Source organism: Accipiter gentilis, chromosome 10, assembly GCF_929443795.1.
Source record: "Accipiter gentilis chromosome 10, bAccGen1.1, whole genome shotgun sequence".
NCBI classification, from domain to species: domain Eukaryota; kingdom Metazoa; phylum Chordata; class Aves; order Accipitriformes; family Accipitridae; genus Astur; species Astur gentilis.
The window spans coordinates 11,712,635-11,731,104 of record NC_064889.1 but is presented as its reverse complement, the minus strand read 5'-3'; the positions used below and the strand labels follow the sequence as shown (position 1 = coordinate 11,731,104).

The window sequence follows — 18,470 nt, the reverse complement described above, 5'->3', positions numbered from 1 at the left end:
GGTCTTCATTTAAGGTTATGTTTTAAAGGATAGTATTTTAAAGACAATGCAGGTATTTATTAGCTTTTCTACGTTCTTTAATGGCAGATACATGGTAAAGCAAGTTTCTTGCAAATAAAAGGAAAGTGTCACCAGAACTGAAAGTTACTCTTTCCATCCATCCTTGTCTCTAACCCTTCCTACTCTTTCATCTCCAGCCCCGACTTTTAACTGTGGGGCTGCCCTCATCTCCTCTTTCCCATCTCTTCTGGAACTGTCCTTTGTTGAAACAGGCTGTGTTAAACCCTGTGTTTAATTGAGAAACAAAAAGCCCCACTCTTTGACTTGATTATTTTTCTGTTTAGTTAATTGAGTAGGTTCAGGGATAAATGGAGGACACTGAAAGAAGCAGTGCTCCTCCCACTGTCAACTGATCACTGCTTTCCCTGTGTTGTCTGCCTCCCTGGGTCATTGTAAGAGTTTTTATTACCATTCAATGAACCAGACTGGGAACTGATCTGGATTAAAAACTGAAACATTTTGCCAGGTGAGGTCAGCTTTATGGTCCATTTAATTTAGCAGATGCTCAAATATTTTGTGTCAACATAAAGGAAGAGCATAAATGAGCAGGGGCCGTTCTAGCTTATTCCAGTTTAAAGTTTTAGTGGATCAACAGTCTAAATAATGAGACAGATAGTGAAGCATGGAACAGGTGAAGTTTTTGACAGAGTTTCGAACAACAGAACTCCATCTTGCAACAGGAGGCATTAGAAAGTCTGATTTACTGCTATTTGCGTTATCTTTAACAATTGCTTTCCAGGTTGTAGTTCACAAGCAGTGTGCTGTGTGCTTGTAACTTTAATTTTAATGTCCCCAAGACATTAAAGAAATTAGAACTGAGACCAACAGGGAGATTAAATAACATTTCTTAGAGCACTCAGTGGGTCAGCAAAATTGACAGATGAATGGTCTATAAGATTCCTCATTAGTGTCTTTCTGAAAATACAGTAAGTTCTCTGCAACTAAGCATTGAGAACACTTCAGTGGTATTAAAAATGCAAAGAATTGCAGTGTTCACTATCTGCAACTGTGACTGTGGGAGTGTAGATTGTTTTACATGTTAAATGATCATCTCTAGAAAATCTACACAAGCTGAGACACTCAAGAGAGTCACCTCAACAGCTCATTGGGAGCCCTGCTTTTCCCTAATAGTCAGCCTTTAACCACGTGTCACAAGGTGGAGCAAGAAGGCTCCTTCTTCCCTGCATAGGTCATGTGCCAGGGATGCAACAAAACCCAGTTCACCCAAAGTTAAAATAAAGGCTATACAAAATGTGAAGAACTACTTACAACTAAAAAATAAGGTAAAGAATTCAAGGACCCTGCCACAAACTGAAAACTACATGCCAACCCAGCAAAGGGAAATTCTTGATAGGAGCAGTGAAATGTGAAGATGTTTGTTGCTTAGCTATATGTTCTGTAAACACTGTACTGTATGTGACAGCAATTCATATTAGGAGTACTAATGACACTAAATTATAATACCCAGAGCAGCATAAAATTGAAAAGCACAAATGGAACAGTGATGGATTTATATTCCTCATATTTGCAGAAATTAAGAATCCCACTTGATTTAAAAGTAACAAAAAAAGAGCAGAAACACAGAAATTTCTTCTAACCTATTTCTTCGGACTATGATTGATCTTGGGGATTTGTGTAATGAAATGCTGTTTGATGCAGACTTGTAGTTATGTTATTGTTTAGATAGTATCTGTTAATTTCCAGCTACTTTTTACAAATCCCAAAGTCTTAGATACCTTTGCAGTATGCATTGCTGTTTAAGTATCACAAAGATTTTCTGTGCATCTTCTTTGTGTTGAGACACTAAAAATCCTTCATGGTTCAGATATGTGAATGGGTGTATAAGGAGGAAAGTGATGGCATAATGGGATTTAACTATTATGTTCAGTTCCTTGGACTCCTTGGTATGCTGCAAGTTCCAAGTGGTTTTCATTTCTTAATGGATCCTACACCAGTGGATAGTTGATTCTGTGGAGACAGGCTTCACTGTATCCTCTCTTTTCCAAGTATGTTCTTAGGCCATGATTTTACAATGCAGCGTATTCAAAAGCAGAATTGGCTTAATTTCTATTACTTGACCTCGATCTCAGTTCACTGTCCTCTTGAGTACAGTGGTACAAATCTTTGTCCTCATCCTATTTAAAAAAAAAAAAAGAAAATTTTTGTAAGGTTGGTTGTTTTAAAGGCAAATCTTTTACCTGATTAATTTTACAGATTTGGCAGTGCAAATGGTTGTTCTAGTATGCCAGTGAATAGGTACAGATACAAGGATATATCACCCTTCTGCAGGTGATAGGAAGAAAAGGTTAGGATATGTTGCTAACAGCTTTGTATTGCAGATTTGGAGGAGACAGAAGAGTGCTTATAAGGTGCGTGCTTGCCTCTTATCTAAGTGCAATAACTGAGTTATCACCCATGTTTAGAAGCTAACCACATTAATTGTTTGTTATTTCATTGGTCCAGTGCTTTAGAAAAACGTTTAGCTATTGCTTTTTTGAGGTAGGGAGTAAACAGTGTGGAACTAGAGATACTGTGAGTGAAAGATGATAGCCTATCATATTCTGTTAGAGCACTCTCTGGTCATTTAATATTTTTCACCTCTGATAGCCTGCCATGAAAAACAATAGATTCATAAACGCTCATGGAGATAAACATTTTGCCTAGTGGGGTTACAGTTACCTCTCTTTTCTTTGTATGGGAGGGGAGACTGAGAGAGACTCCAGAGAGCAGTTCAGTGTAGCTGCTGTTCTTAATCACCAGTCTTAATACCCAAATCTAAGGCTTTGGTGAGATGATCAGCTTAATCTGGTCCAAGAGTGTGCCAAGAAAGCTGGACTGGAGGAACATCAGCTATCGTTTAGGGTAAAAACATCAAAAGAATGTCTGAAAAAAAGTAACGTATAATGAAATACGTGTCCCCTTTTTCGGGGTGGGGGTGAGGGGAGGGAGAATAAAAGCTTCTGTCCAATAGGTCTTAGGTGATATGGGGTTTTGTGATTAGCTCTAAAAATAGATGGTTAAAGGTAGTGTGTTTCACAACTTAATATACACTTCTTCTATTAAATTAAATCGGACCTATTGACAGGGTTGACCCATAAGGCTTTGTGCATCTGTCCTGTTCTCACCCTTGGGCATGTCTACATAGAGTTCAGCTATTGGATAGTGGCTTTCTGAAAGATTAAGAAAGGATGGGAAGTAAGTCCTGACATGATTTGGGTATTGTAACTAATTGATTGCATCTGGAGAGCAGGAAAGGCATTTGATTCCATTTTTGAAACTAATGTATTTGCCTAGGCAGGCTACCACACTTTCTGGAAGTTTTCCACAAGGGAATTAATTTTTTTATCTATTTGCTTTGATCAAGCAACAATGCTGTGGGAAAAAAAAAGATAAGGCAAAAATAATTGCTGTCTTTCTGCTTCCCTGGGTGTGGAAGATGATGATGTATAATGGGTGGAAGGGGCAAGGAATGAAGTGGCAACAATTATATTACTTTCCTGCCATTACCTTCTGTTGAGTGGAGTTGAATGCTCAGAAGGGAGTCCAGACTTTAAGAACATCTTTCAGCAGTGGTATCTGAGCAGAGTGAGCTTTCTGTGTGTTGTATAATCATTTCTCTTCCCTTCTGCTTGCAAAGGCAAACTGGGGGGGGGGGGGGGGGGGGGGGGAGGGGACGACCCTCTCTCTCTCTTTACTGTTAATTTTGGCTTTCATATCATCTGTCTCATACTGTATTACTTTTCATTCATGGTGTCCTCTTTCTACATAGGTAACTCAGGAGAGATGCAGTCTGTGAGCAGCTGACACTCGAAAAGGTGTGTAGTCCTGATGAGGGATAGAACAGGCTCTTGGGAAATGCACCAAGAGTATGTGGAGTGTCAGGTGTTTGGCTCATGTTTAAGCCATATCTAACAGCAGTGATACCAGAAAAATAGCTCAAACACAAGAGATGATAAAAACTGTTACATTATTAAGTTATGTATTCTCTGAGGGGATAACATGTTGTGTATGCACTTAAATGACCTTTTCATGTACAGTAAAAAAGCAGACTCCTAGTGCATGTAGCTTCAGCACAAAATTACTAGGAAATAAATGAATCTGCAAAAGGTCATCAGGCTCATGGCCACAGTTACTCAGTAGACTGTATATATACAAGGTACTACAGCATTGTTTTGGCTGTTGTGATCCTTGACCTGTTTACATTTACTAGCAAGTTCTTGCAGGGTATTTACAGAGAAGTACAAGTACTTCCTTAGGGTGAGAGCTGTCAGTAATGGCAGTATTCAAGAGCTATGTCTCTATATTTTTCTAATCACATGTCCAGTTATTAGCATATCATCTGGGCTGAGATGCCTTTTTCAACAGAGATCTAAGCCTATGAGCAGGTTAAGCTAAACAAAAAGAAATTAACTTAACCTGGCTATGGAATTCTTTCCTTTGCTTCTTTGTCCCAGATAATTTTATTGAATTTAAATGAACTTTTTTATTACTAAATTTAGGATCATCACTGAATTACTGGATAATATTTTTAAGGGGGAAATTTTTTCATCTAGTAATAGATATTTTCAAAGATTATAAGCAGACTGGTGATGATCATTTTAAAGTTTAATTAAAGGTAGAGGTGTATTTATTCAAGATAACTGCATTTGTACTATAAAAATACATAAGAAAAATTTGAGAAGTTAGGGAAGTAGATTAGACTATTTGTTTTGAATGGCTGTATTAAACACCAAATTTAACTATCCTTTAAATATTTAAGTATTAATGTGTATAAAATTTCTTCATTAATCTGTTCTTTATACTGATATTTATTTGTCAATTCTTTGGTTATATACATAAATGGTGTTTATGGCAGTTGACTCTAGATGTAGACTGATCGCTAATTAAGTGTAATTGATTAACTTTTTCCATAAATCATAAATTAACTAGATCAGAATATGAAGGATGTGGTAAAATGATTAAGTGACTTCTAATTAGAGCGATATATTTTCTCCCAGAGTCTTTTTTAAAAAAAAAGAGAAAGAGAAGGTGAAAATACCATTTAAAAAAAATAAATCTAAGTTTTGCTCCAATGAATGTAATTAATGAATGAATGACTGTAATTTTTTTAAAAATCAGCAGTCAAGTATTTTGGTGTATAGTTCATTCCAGATGTGTATAGTAACCATACAATAAATCAATTGGTTCATTCTGTATGCATTAGCATTATTAGTAGCCAGTGCTGAATGCTACTACTTGAAAGACTAAGTATTTCATGGTACCATTCAGGTACAAGTATGTTGCTATATATCCAGAACAGCCAGAAATGTACATATTTTACACCAGAACAGCCAGAAATGTACATATTTTACACCAGAATGACGGAAAATGAAGTGTCTTATAATTTAAAAATATATAAATTATGAAGAAGGACACAATGAATGAATACTTCATATAATTATATGCTGCTTCTTTAGGAAAAATATGCATATAAGTATTTGAGCTATACTCTTCAGTGAAGTCATACTTTTCATGTGTGCTTCTTGTGTGTCATCATACTCAGGAAGTCACATATACATCTATCATATTAGCAATATGGTATGACATAATTGCCTTAAGCTACAATTATTTGAATTAGAACTGCAGATAAGTGAATAAAGTACATGCAATATTACATGAAATGTTAAAGTTGATAAAAAGCTTTAAAGGAAAACTATATGTTCTATTTACAGTCAAGCTACATAAGCATAAAAATTAATCTATGCAATTCATATACTTGCAACTTGAAACTGAAATAGTACAATCGATGCTTGTATTCTCAATAAGTTTATAGATGTTTAATTTAACTGCAAAATTAAAATGGAAAATACTCTTCATGATTGAAACCAATCCATAATCTAGATCTCAGAATAACCAGAATAAAAAAAAAAAAGTTTTGTAAAATTACTGTTTTGAACAACTGCTGTTTGAAACAAAAGAAAGATTATGCTGAAAAAGTACATTAAAAAAAATTACGCATCAAAATGGTGAGCTCTTATGTTCCATTTTCAAAGGAATTTAGTGATCAGCTTTTGAAAATGTTACCCTCACAATCTTGTATTAAAAAATGTTTGCTGTATTTTAAAAACAGCAATCAAATACATTGACAATGTTAACAACAATAATTAGAAAATATTAATGTTGCGGTCCACAGTCAATCACTTAAACAAAGAAAGTACTATGCAAGGGCCTGTCAATTGGAAACTAAACTGAATAGCATACAATTGATTAGGGGCATTTCCAAAACAAGCAAAATTAAACAAAATAATTCTTTTAAAAAACAAACAAACAACCCCCCAAAAAACCAAACCCCAAGGAAGTACAGTAACACAGATAAGGATCTTTCTTTTAAAAAGAATACAGATATGTCCTAAGGATCGTTCTTTTAAAAAGAATATAGATATGTCCTGTGATACTTGTCTTCTCTGCAGAGCTATAAATCAATCATTGGACAAGGAGAAAATAAGACTTGATTACATTAAAAAAAAAAATCCAATCTTCAGGTTTATTTATTTCTACCTACATAAGCCATATGAGTAGATGTCATCATAAATCCTTGTATTCATACAGGAAATGAAAGAGGGATATGCTGCCTACAAAAACATGCTAGACCTGTATAGATTTTATGGACAAAGTTGGTTTTGAGTATTTGGTTCTAAAGTGTTTGGCTTTGACAGTGTTTCCTCCAGTCTAATGTTTTTGGTGATGGTAACTGCTGAGTCTTAAAAGGAGATACATTACTAAAATTGGACTTTGTGATCTGCAACCACTAGCAATGTTGATTTTAATGTAATAGTCATTAAAATGATATTAATTAATGTGGTGTGACAGCAACATACAAATTTTTTTCAAACAGATGAAAACTGAAAAGAAAGTTTAATGATAGTCTTAGAAGTTTCCTAATGCTTGAAGCATCCTGGGAGTTAAATGGCCTCTTCAAAATGTAATTAATCTTCCCTGTTTTTAAATACAGAGAAGCAAGGATTTGCTAAGGTCTAAATTCATTTGAAGTGATCACTTTACAGCCATTTGTCCAGTAATCTGTTTAATTATTCATGCCACATAACAGAAAAATTGATAGGCAGGCATAAAATTATTTTTAACCATGAAAATTTCTACCTCCACCTTTTGGGCTACAGGTCAGGAATTCCTGAAACTAAAACCGTATTTCCACTGTGTAGCCATAGGTGTTCAAGTAGATAGTATTTGTCCATATATGTTTGTCTTCTGTTGTGATCATTCAATGACAGATTGTTTCTCAAAGTTGTATTACAGAATAGCTAAGCATAAGTGATCTTCCATGATGCGTTATTGTTTCATTTCGTGTTTGCTGCCAAAAAGAAATAAGGTCCAAAAGAATGAAAAGTAGAAGGCAGGCTGACAAAAAATATAGGTCACATGTAAGCCTTATGGCTATGTCCACCGGTTCCCAGCCTTTCAGAACTGGCATGTTACTTTTAAAATATAAAAAGCTGGTGACATTGTAATTAGTGGGCTTTTGCATTTAATTATTATTCTGAGGCTGTTCTCTAAAATGATGCCACATGTTACATGATTGCAGTCCCTGTGCCATTGTTTTAGAGAGCTCCAGTTGTATGACTATGCTTTTCCACACATTTGAAGAAGGGAACTACTGCTTCCCAGGGCAGCAGCTTCATTTGTTCTGGAAAGCTGTGAGGGACATCTCACAGTATGATGTTTCATCCAAGTGCATATTCTTTCGAAGTGGTTAAGCTGCTCCAGCCAACACAGTACTGCACTTTCAGATGTATTGTCCTTATTGGGCTCTGTGGTGTTTTGGGTTTTCTTCTTCTGCCTTTTTTTTTTTTTTTTTTGGGGGGGTGGGTGGGGGGTGGGTATCGGGTTATGCGGTATCGGGGGAGGGCTGTGGAGGGGAGGTGTACCTCCAAGGAATACTTTTCAGGCAGGGACTTGGGTAGAATTCAGTTTGGCTAAACATAGGTGTCCAGTACTGTTTGAAATTTCCCTGTAATTCCTTCAAGACAGAAGTACCAGATTCAAAAAAATATTAAATACTTAGTCTCCTATTCCTCCTCAAACCCTTTATTGACAAGTAAAAATGGTCTTGGTAAAACAATTATAACTAATTGAGCTATATCAAATCTGTTTTCAAGATACTGAGCCTGAATGCAGAAATTGTAGCTGATATATGTAAACCTTCACAGTACATAGAAAGAGAAAATTATTTTCTGATGGTATCATAGAGTTTACATAAATAGCACAATATACAGATCTTTAAGTTGGAAACCAACATTATTTTCTCATTTCTGTAGTACCTAGCATGATAGAATCTCATCTGGAATCTGTGTATTCTTAATATGAGTAATGCTTTTACAGTATGTGGTTATTTCCTAGAGCACGAATTACTGGTTTCTAGTCTTTGTTTTAAATGCAAATAAAAAATATTGAGTAAACATCATTTATATATTTATTTTAATGGGACGGTAGGTAAAACAACCTAACTTTTCCTTAGCTATAGAAAAAGTATACAGAGGACAATTAGCAGAATTTTATAACTAAATGGCCATGTTAAGACCTAATATTAGCAAAAGCTATTGTACATCTCAGCTGAAACTCATCTACTTTAAACTTGCATTCTTTCTCTAAGTTGGTATTTGTAGCATTAGACACTCACTGGTGCATTTTCTGAAAGCACCAAGTATATGAAAGTACCCTCAGAATAGAAAAACATAAGAAGAAACAGCTGATGTCCAGAATAGTTCAAAAGAAGAGAATGCGAATCTTGATAAGTGGCTGCTGCAACTATCTCTTTTATTTGCTGTTCTCAAAGAGCTGGTTTATTTTTTCTCTAGATAACAGTTTAACTCATGTAATACTTCGATATTCCAAAGGCAAGGTAGAATGGCTGTTTACATCAAATACCCACCAACTGAGTGACTTCCCTGAATATGAACTATTTTCACATATTAAAGAGCATTCCTCTAAGCTCTTTGGCTGCTTGTGCAGCTGTTTTCTACTCGATTTATAGAAAGCAGTGTGGGTAGGAAGGTATTCTGCTTTAGGTAATGTTTGGTTCAGTTTTATAGGTCATTTAAAACTGCAAATAAATGATGTTATTAATTTATTTTATTACAGCAAGACAGAGCTTTTCAATAAGAGAAAATTGTTGTAATAGTGGCTTACAGTCTTATGTAAACTTAAGCCCTTTTGAATAGCACTGTAGTGCTGACAGTTCATTCCATTGTTCCCCAGGCTTAATTCTCATCTGTCACTCAAACTAACATGCTCATTGATGATCCTTCCTGCCCTGCTGCCCTTTCTGAGTTCAGTTCCACGCTCTTGCTTTTTTCAAATGTGTTTTTCCTTCAGATCTTCTGTGGCCAAGAACTATTGCTCTTGATTGCAGTAAAAGTAGTTCTTTCAAAATCCACTTCAAAAAAAAAAAAAAAAGCTTCTGAAGAATTTTAAAGAATGTAGCAGTAGCTCTCCACAGCAGGAAAAGTATAGAAAAAGTTTACAGTTAGAGCTGGAGAATACTAAGTCTCATAAATATAGTGAATTTGAAGTTTTAGAAATTTTTATGGGTTTTGTTATATGCCTCTACTTTATGTTTATAACGATGTCAACTTTACAACTGTTACCAGTTTTATATGTTAAAAAATTTTGAGTGAAAAACAATGAAAAGAAGATAAATTAGCAGTTAGCAGTATGTAGAGAAAACATTGTACTTGAAAGAGATTGAGAAAAAGGACATCGAGAGAACTGAGAAAATGAACATTTAGGGAATTGACAATTCTGTCAGAAAAAACAATGAATTATGTATAAAACTGTTAAGAAGAGTAGTAGGGAACAAAACAGATTTACTTTGGCAAGTGTAGAACAAATGATGGTGAGCTGATATGACATGTTGATGTACATTTTCTTTCCTAGAATTATCCCAAATAGATTTTGGTAGATTATTTTTGTTTGTTTTTAAAGCTTTAATTCACATCACGAAGTTCACCATAGGATCTATTTAAAAGTTTGCTGTAAAATTATGCAGTGCGCAGCTATGAATCTGATCTTTGTGGCACTTCTGAAAGCAAAAATCTTCATACTCAGCTGAGTTTTTACAAATATGGAATGCAGAATTAAGGCTTTAGGTAACTGAAGATGAGTCAGTGCAGCCAGCTGCTCCCCAAGGGATGAGCAGTCAGGCATAGTAACACAGCAAGCAGGGCAGGGGCCTCATCAGCCAGTGCCCCAACCTGCTAGCCCTAGGCAAGCCTGGGAGTAGCAGCAAAGGTCGCACAATAGTACAGATGACCAGATAAGTTTGTGGTGATTGAACAGGTCCAAGGTCAAACTGGTAAGTCAACTCTTACAGGTCAAGATCAGGTCTAGTGATGGCAACCAGGGTAAGATGCAGCACAATGATCACCAGGCAGGTCCATAATGAAGCAAGGTCAAGCGCAAGCCAGGAAATCAGTCCAAGAGTGAGGGTCTAGATCAATGGGTACATTAGGCAGAGCTGTACTTGAGCTAGAGAGTGTCACTCCTGCAACATAACCTCAGGTGTGGACTGGAGGCCGAGGGCTGAACTTAAATGGAGCTGTGGGGCTCGTGAATCCCCCTGGGGAGGCCCCAGGTGAGGCTGGTCTGATGAAGTCTATTTCTACACTCAGGACAGCAACAGACATCAACTATTGATTGAAAATTACTGCTGTGGGTTTTTTAAAACCATTGAGTTATTGATGATAAATGGAATTGTTTAAACTGAATTTTTATTTTAGTAGTCTTGTCTAAATTATCTCTTAATAAAAATATAATATAGAGCTTTATATTTCCATGTTATGTCTCTGTAAAGACAGGCATTCTGTTGCAGAATTAAAAGGAATTAATCTGACAAACTGTTTAGCAGCTCTGCTTGGGGTGCTCTGAGTAACTTGTAGAAATAAAGTTTTGTATTTTGGATAATTGGTTTAATACAGCACAGTTTTTAAATATACACATTTTTCAGGTCTTTCCTTGTATTTGAACATGACCTCGTATTCCAATCTAGGAATGAGATAATTATGGAGAAACTTCCAGCAGGAGAAGAGGTATAGTGTCTAGTTCTGGCACAAAAGCTACAGGCAAGTTTGATATCCTACAGTATACATAAAATAACCTACAAAACCTAATTATAAAATAGGTTATGTATTAAAATAAAATGTAAATATCTTTGTCACATGGCAGAAATTACTATTTGTTTTTTCCAATATCTATCCCTATCAAACCATACTGTTTTGCTCTTCCCAGAAATCAGATATTATAACTTTCTTTTCTTTAAATCTTTTCACAAGGGTCTGTTTCACTTGTGTGATTTGAAGTGTTCCAGTGATTGTTTTGCATCCTATTGTGACCTGATATTGAGCTTTAATTGACTTCATTATTAATATTCATGGGTTTGTATTGTGTGTTACGGTGACAACCTTTCATGATAAATGACAAATCATTCTGAATTCCCCTGAGATTCTGTGTAATAACATTATTCATGATGAATTCTTTAGGTGAGAATGGAATACGAAAGGCTTTGGGAATTTTGTTTGTCCTAGATTAATTAAGGTCTATGCCATTTTAGGTGTTTCTGTTCTCATGTAACTGTATTAACACTTTACCGTTATGCAGTGATTTCATCTTTCATTCCTAAAAGGGTTACTTGCATGCTATAAAGGTTAACACACTTTACTTAGGCCTTACTTACATAAGTAGTAATTTATTTGAGTAAGTAGCCTTGTCAGCTTCTGGGAACTATTTTGTCTAATTAATACCTACAGCTGTGTTTAAAAGTTATATATTCAACCTCTGTGCAAGCATTCCCTTGAAACTGCTAGAAAAGCCGTTCACTTATAGAAAAGCTAAAATAGTCAAGTCAGGTATCAGTTCTTGTGCAGGGAAATTCCCTTTGTCTGTATGACTTATCTCAAAAATACAAAATGCAGCCATTTTAGGTAGAGACACAAGAACTCTCCAGAAAGAGCTATGCAACAGAGGAGAAAAGAGGGCTCCTGTGGGAAGAGGAGCAGAGGTTTATGAAAAGTTTCATTAGGCTCTTAGTGCTGTGCCATATTTCATCTTTAAGCTGCTTCCCTGAAAGATACCAGCACATTCACATGCAGAGTAAACTTCACTGGAATTAATTTACTCATTTGCTTAGCAGTTGGTTGGTTACAAACTCATAGCTTGAATTTTGATTGGTTTACAATGAAAGCAGTAAGCTACTTATAAATTCATATTACTTTTTTTTCTTCATTAATTGATTACCTATTTGTATGGATTTTTCAAATGGAATTTCAAGTATTGATGTGGATTACCAGTGCAGACTTTTCTAGCATATTGTCCATGGACTAGCAATCATGGATATATGACTAAACAAATTCACTGAATAAATTGTCCTCCTGAACTCATAGTTACTATGAGTTACTATGCAGTAGACTCAAATGTATTCCCAAACAGTAAAATCATTTCCCTTGGAAACACTTGCCTTTTCTGACTTGGATATTGAGATTCAAGGTTAGAAAAGCCATATAAACCTATGATGTGAAGAAACGGCAGGCAGCTTTTTTGCTTTACGGTGCAGCAGTTACTGAAGGTCAGGGAAAACACAGATCACCTAAGTGCAGACACTACCGGTACAGATCAAGTTTGGACTAAAACCCAACTGTTTTTTGCAGTGCAAGAGTCCTTTTAAAGATGACTTAAATATGAGCAGATGAGATCTAATTTACAGCAGATAATATACATGCTTTCATATAAAATTTTCCAGTGCTTTAAGCTAAAGAAGTCTATGCAGAGCACTAGAACTTCCTCTGTTATTCCTATTCCTTACTTGTTGCAAATCAAGCTGGATAGGAGGAGAAAATAGGAGCAGCATTAGATCCCTAAAGTAAATCCTGTTCTGTTTTTTTGCTACAGCAGGTAAGGGTTATGGTAAAACACTAGATAAGCACTCAACATTCTGGTGCAGGAGGAGGGCAAGGACATTTCATGTTATTAAACCGTTTGAGAGTTTCTGAAGAACAACAGATTCCTTCAAAAATTGTTTTTCTTAAAAATTACATAGCTGTTATTATTATACCCTATTGTTATATCCTTTCATTAGCTAAAACAATAAGCCAAAAATCTTAAAACTATTCAACATGATGGAATTATCAGTAGTTATGTATTTCTATGCTTCACTTAGTTTAGAAGTAGATACAGATTGAATCCATGTGTTGCGAAATTCCATGCGGTGACGGGCGACAGGACACCAATATGATGATCAAAGTCACCAGTTTATTGAGCATAGCTGATCATTCTTATACAATTCTCTAAGTTCCTTAAAAGCTTTGATTGGTTGCTGCATCCAAGCATATAGTGTCCATGCGCACAAGCATAAAATATGATTGGTTATATTGACACTGTACACGCATATAAACAAAAGATATTGTTTATACTAACTCTGTACACGTGCATAAACATAGGACATAATTGGTTATATCAACTAAAACATGTGAAACTTGTCTCAGTCTAACTGGTCAAGATAAACTGCCAAATTGAGGTTCTTTGTGCCAAGTTCCCTTTATCGTGGAATGCACACCTGTGTTCTTCTAATTGGCATCTTTCTTTTTTTGTCTTCTTGTTTATTCTGTTCAAGGCCTTCCAAAGGCGTCTGGAATGCTCTTGTGACTGTTAGCTAAATATGTATCCACAGGTATGAGATAAGTTTATAATACTCAAGTACAATTTCATGCATGAGGCCAAGTTCAGGCAATAGTCACAGTACAGCTTCTTCTGTGAAACTTCTCTTACAAATAGTGAGAGTTTCACACAGTCTTTGACATGAAAGTAAGCTTGTTGGATTTTTTTTCTAAGATTGATTTAGAAATGGAGGGAGAGATCTAGATGTGGAAGTGTGATGTAACACACTCTATAGGTCCATCCTACTTCTAAAGGTCACATATTTATTTCGTTTTCTTGTTGCATGCATATACAATCAAAGACATTTATAATACTGAATTTGAATTTTTTTTAAAAATTGAAACATTAGGCATTGGTTATGAATACAGAGACTTGATAATGTACAAGAAAGACTGAGTTCAGCTGAAAAAAAAGAAAAATGTCTTTCCAGTATAATTTGGATAAAAACTACTTATTTTTTTAATTGGACGTATTAGAAGAAAGCAATGGTTTTAATGATATGGCATTGAAACAGGTAACTAAGAAATAGCTACATAGTGGCAAAACCAGGCAAAATCTGGATTAATTAATAAAATTTCTATAAGTGTCAGTTTGACATTGTTTTCTTTCTGGGAACTGTCCAAGATGACACTTTGACAGATTCAAGATTGATTAGAAACTGGCACTTCACTGGACAGCAAAACAGTGTCTTGCTAGTGTCTTATTCACACCAACACGTGTTTCTTTGTGTCACTTCTCTTCTGTGACAGCCTTTGGTCTTGTCAATCAATTTCTGTCCTAATTGCATGTTCTTTTGTTCTGATAAATATCTTGCACTTTGGAAACAATGAATATAGCTATTGCAGCACTGAAGAGATAATGTATCTTGAGAGGATTTCTCAGGTAGCAAGACTGCCTTGTAGTATCCTTGTATCCACCAGAAAAGCTTGAAGGTTACTTTGTAAGATGTTGATTTATTGTTTTGGCACACTTTAAAAAAAAACCCAGAATCTGCCTTCAAAGCTACTGTTCTATAGCAGTCTAGGGAAAAATATGAGCTATTGCGTACTGGCACAATACTAAGCATACTAAGATCAAAATCACAGGCTGTGGTTTTGACTGATCTGAATGACAGTTTTCAGTCCAGTTCACAGCTTTGAATTGTAAGAATTGGAATTTAAATATTTTAGACATGCATTACTGTACATCTCTGTTTTCACACACTTCAGCTCCAGGCCTTCAGTTGTAGTGGTTCTTCAGAATAAGGTCTAATGTAATTGAATAAATTCCTCCAGCATAATGAAAACAAGATGCCACCCAGTCTTACAAACCAAACCTTTTGAGAAAGGTGCACATTAATGTTTGCGAAAAATAGTTCATCAAATAACAAGAAAATCCCACAATGTTGAATCCAAAATACATCTACATCTTTTGAAGTCTAAACATTTGAAGTGACCTAAAACAAGTAGGGATCTATGCACTTGTTAAGTTTATTCCTAAATAATTTTGTGATTGACTCAAAAGTAGAACAAAATCTCACATTCCTTTGGCTGTCACTGCAAACCCCGTATAAGTATTTGTTCTCTGTATGAATTCAAGTTTCTATAGATCTTGCCTTTTTGTGTATGTGTGTATGTTAACTTCTGCACTGATGGAATTCTAACTATTGAAGATTCACAAAAAAAAGATCTTTCAGCATTTTTCTGTTAGTGGAATAGAATTCCTCTATCATACTGTACAGTTGTGACCCAGAGATTGTTTAGTTTGTCACAACATGTAAGTGGTAGTATAAATGAAGCTATTTCACAGAGGAACTAACAGTAGGTCTTGAATGACAACTTGCTTTATGCGCCTTTGCTTATTTTTGCATTAGAAAAACAAAGTACCCAAAGATGGCGAAACAAACTTCATAATCCAGTATCCCTCAGTTCTGGAACATTTTTCAGAATTTGTCCTTCCCTATTCTTTTATTGGTTCCAGTTTAATCCTTCTAAATTGCCATTTCCTAATAAACAAAATGTATGATTTTTACCCCTCTGCTTCCTCTGTCAGTGCAGTTTAATTTTTCAGATTATAATCATAAAGAGAATTTATCTGATTTCATTTTAATTTGACCCTTTATTCTGGTTGCTGTCCTGTTCATATATGGAAACCTTTAATATATCTTTAATCTTGAGCTCATGTGATTTGTCCAGCTCCATTAATTAAAGCTGCATTAGAGTGAGATTTTGCCTCCTTTCACACCAATGACAAAATTTGTGTTTTACCTAGAGGTCAGTCAGTCCTTTGAAATGCTTAGAGCACTAAATTCAGGTCTAGTGTCTATAGGTACGTCACAGGATGCCTCAAAGACTGTGCAAGAGGTTTGAATGCTGTTAGGATGGGTCTTACTCAAAAGAAGGCAGTGAAACATATGTATAATTAATTATAATTAAATAAACTATAATTGTTATTAATTAAATTATAATTATGTCAGTAACATTCAGGAAAAGCACAACTTATGCACTAATTTCATAGTGTATCAAATTGGTGACTTTGTTAAATACAGAAGTTTAAGTAGTTATTATCTCCCTTTCCCAGTACCCATTCTCAGCTACACGGAATAGTTTACTATCTCTCAATCTGTGATGAAACAAAAGTTTGTTGGGTAATATTGTAAGACAGAACACTAAAATAACCTGACTAGAAATTAATTGTTAAAGTAAGCTGTGATTTCCTGAATCAGCTTTAACAGAGACAGCAACAATCCATAAATCTATAGTCTGGAGGGTGAAAACACACTAGGGAGAGGAAAGTACTTCCCTGCAACAAATAGTTAATTGTGCCCAGGAAGAGGAGGGGTAATCAGGCAGCAGTTATTGATGGGTTATTTTTAGTAGCTGTACAGATAATGGACTTGGCTCAGGGGTATTTCTAAAAGCAAGCAGGAATAGGTATCTTCCTTCAGGAAAATATGAAGATCAATATCAACGTGAATTATGCCTATGAAAATCTTGAGTAAGGGGGAGGAGATACTCAAACTTGGAAAAAAATAGTTCTGCTATGCGGATAAATGCATACCTTGAAATTTCATTAATTTTCTCTAGAGGTGAGTCAAAAGATGTAGGTCTTATATAAGACTCAAGTTCTTAATGATTAGGTAAGTAACCTGAAAAAGTGGGGGAAGAAAAACTCTTAAGAACTAAACTAAAGCATATATTTAAGCGTATTTTAGTTTCTGTTCATGTGTTACTAAACACTTGGATCTGAATGGTTAGAAGATGGATGTTATTACATGTTATTGCTGTACTATGTGTTTTAGGTAGGTACACAAGGTGATCTCAAAGAAATCAGAAAATGTTATTTCATTACTGTAGATAATGGTGCTCTCAAAATACAAGCTGATAAGGTAAAATTTAGTACCTTATCCCAAAGAAACTAAGGACTCACAATTTTAGTTCTAAAACACACAAACAGACAAAAAACCACCAAGAACTCAGAACTGTAAACTATTCAAAGTGAAAACCAGCAGTAATATAACTGATGTAAACATATGATTGAAGATGATAATATAGCTACTGAAACTTAGGATTGTAGATAATAAGAAAGCAAATGCAAAAGAAAAAAGTATAGTCAGACTTAAAACTAAAACTTTACTGTAGAGATGAGTAACTGGTTGCTGATCTCTAAGCAAGTTTTGTTCTTTGCTCTAGTGTTTGGAAACTACATTTTTAAGTACAACTTGAGCATCTGTAAATGGGAACCTCTGTAGGGGTATAGATTTAATGCTACCAAAAAAGTATCTTGAAGCAAAGTCTGCCTTCTGTTGTCACAAGACACACAAAAATTATGAGGTAGTTGGGAAATGCTAAATTATATGAATCTATGGGAGGGTTAAAAAAGTAAGCCTTACTGTGATATAGCTAACTGTAGAAAGCCTAGCTCACTTAATTCTCCTTTGCAATTTTATCAAGTCATTCACTTCCTGTTAGCATGATTACAGCTAAGGTGAACCCAGACTGCCTACAGTTCTTCCTAGTGTTTTACTAAACTGCTACTTATTGCACAACTTTTTAATATTATACTGATTCTTGTATCTGTACTGTATAATTGAGGCCTATGAAATGAGTTAAAATTGAATTGTAGCTTTATAGTACAATAATCCTTAGTGGAATATCATTTTTGTAGTTCTACATCCCAGATACACTTTCTGATAAGAACAGTGTTCCCTTCTACTAAGTGCAGGAGTTGACTTGAAAGCTAGTGATGCAAAGCACCTTGTTTTCAGCTGGAAACTATTTCAGTGCAGTCAGCTTCAGATAATCTCCTGGCAGGTGCTATAACAAGGACAAGTTTATTGTAGCCCAGGTGTATGTAATATTGCTAATGCCACTTTGGCTTGATGTGCAAGGCTGTGGTAGCAAGTTCTGCATCTAGTGCTTTGCTGCACCAACAGAGATATTCCCAAAGAACTTGTGCTGCTGCAGACTAGGTGAGTAACAGATGTGTAAATCCTCCTCCAAAAAGTTTCTAGTATCTTACAAACTTATCATATACTTCCAATGCACATTAAATTGTGCATGTTTCAGAAGTTACAGCTTTAGAAGCATAGTACTTGAAAGCACTCTTTTTGGTATTCCAAAGAATACAGAAGCTGTTCTTCATCATTCTTTATTCTTTCCTATCCTCCTTCTGAACTATAGAAGAATGCAGAGTAAAACTAGAAATTACCATCAGCATCCTTATTCCAT

The 18,470-nt window shown here is 35.3% G+C and overlaps 2 protein-coding genes across 2 annotated transcripts in view; both read left to right on the top strand.

Moving 5' to 3' along the window:
• UNC13C (unc-13 homolog C) overlaps positions 1-18,470 on the top strand; it is a 239,064-nt gene that overhangs the window by 507 nt on the left and 220,087 nt on the right. The window lies entirely within an intron of this gene.
• Positions 1-18,470, top strand: part of LOC126043735 (protein unc-13 homolog A-like) — a 51,538-nt gene that overhangs the window by 16,290 nt on the left and 16,778 nt on the right. The window lies entirely within an intron of this gene.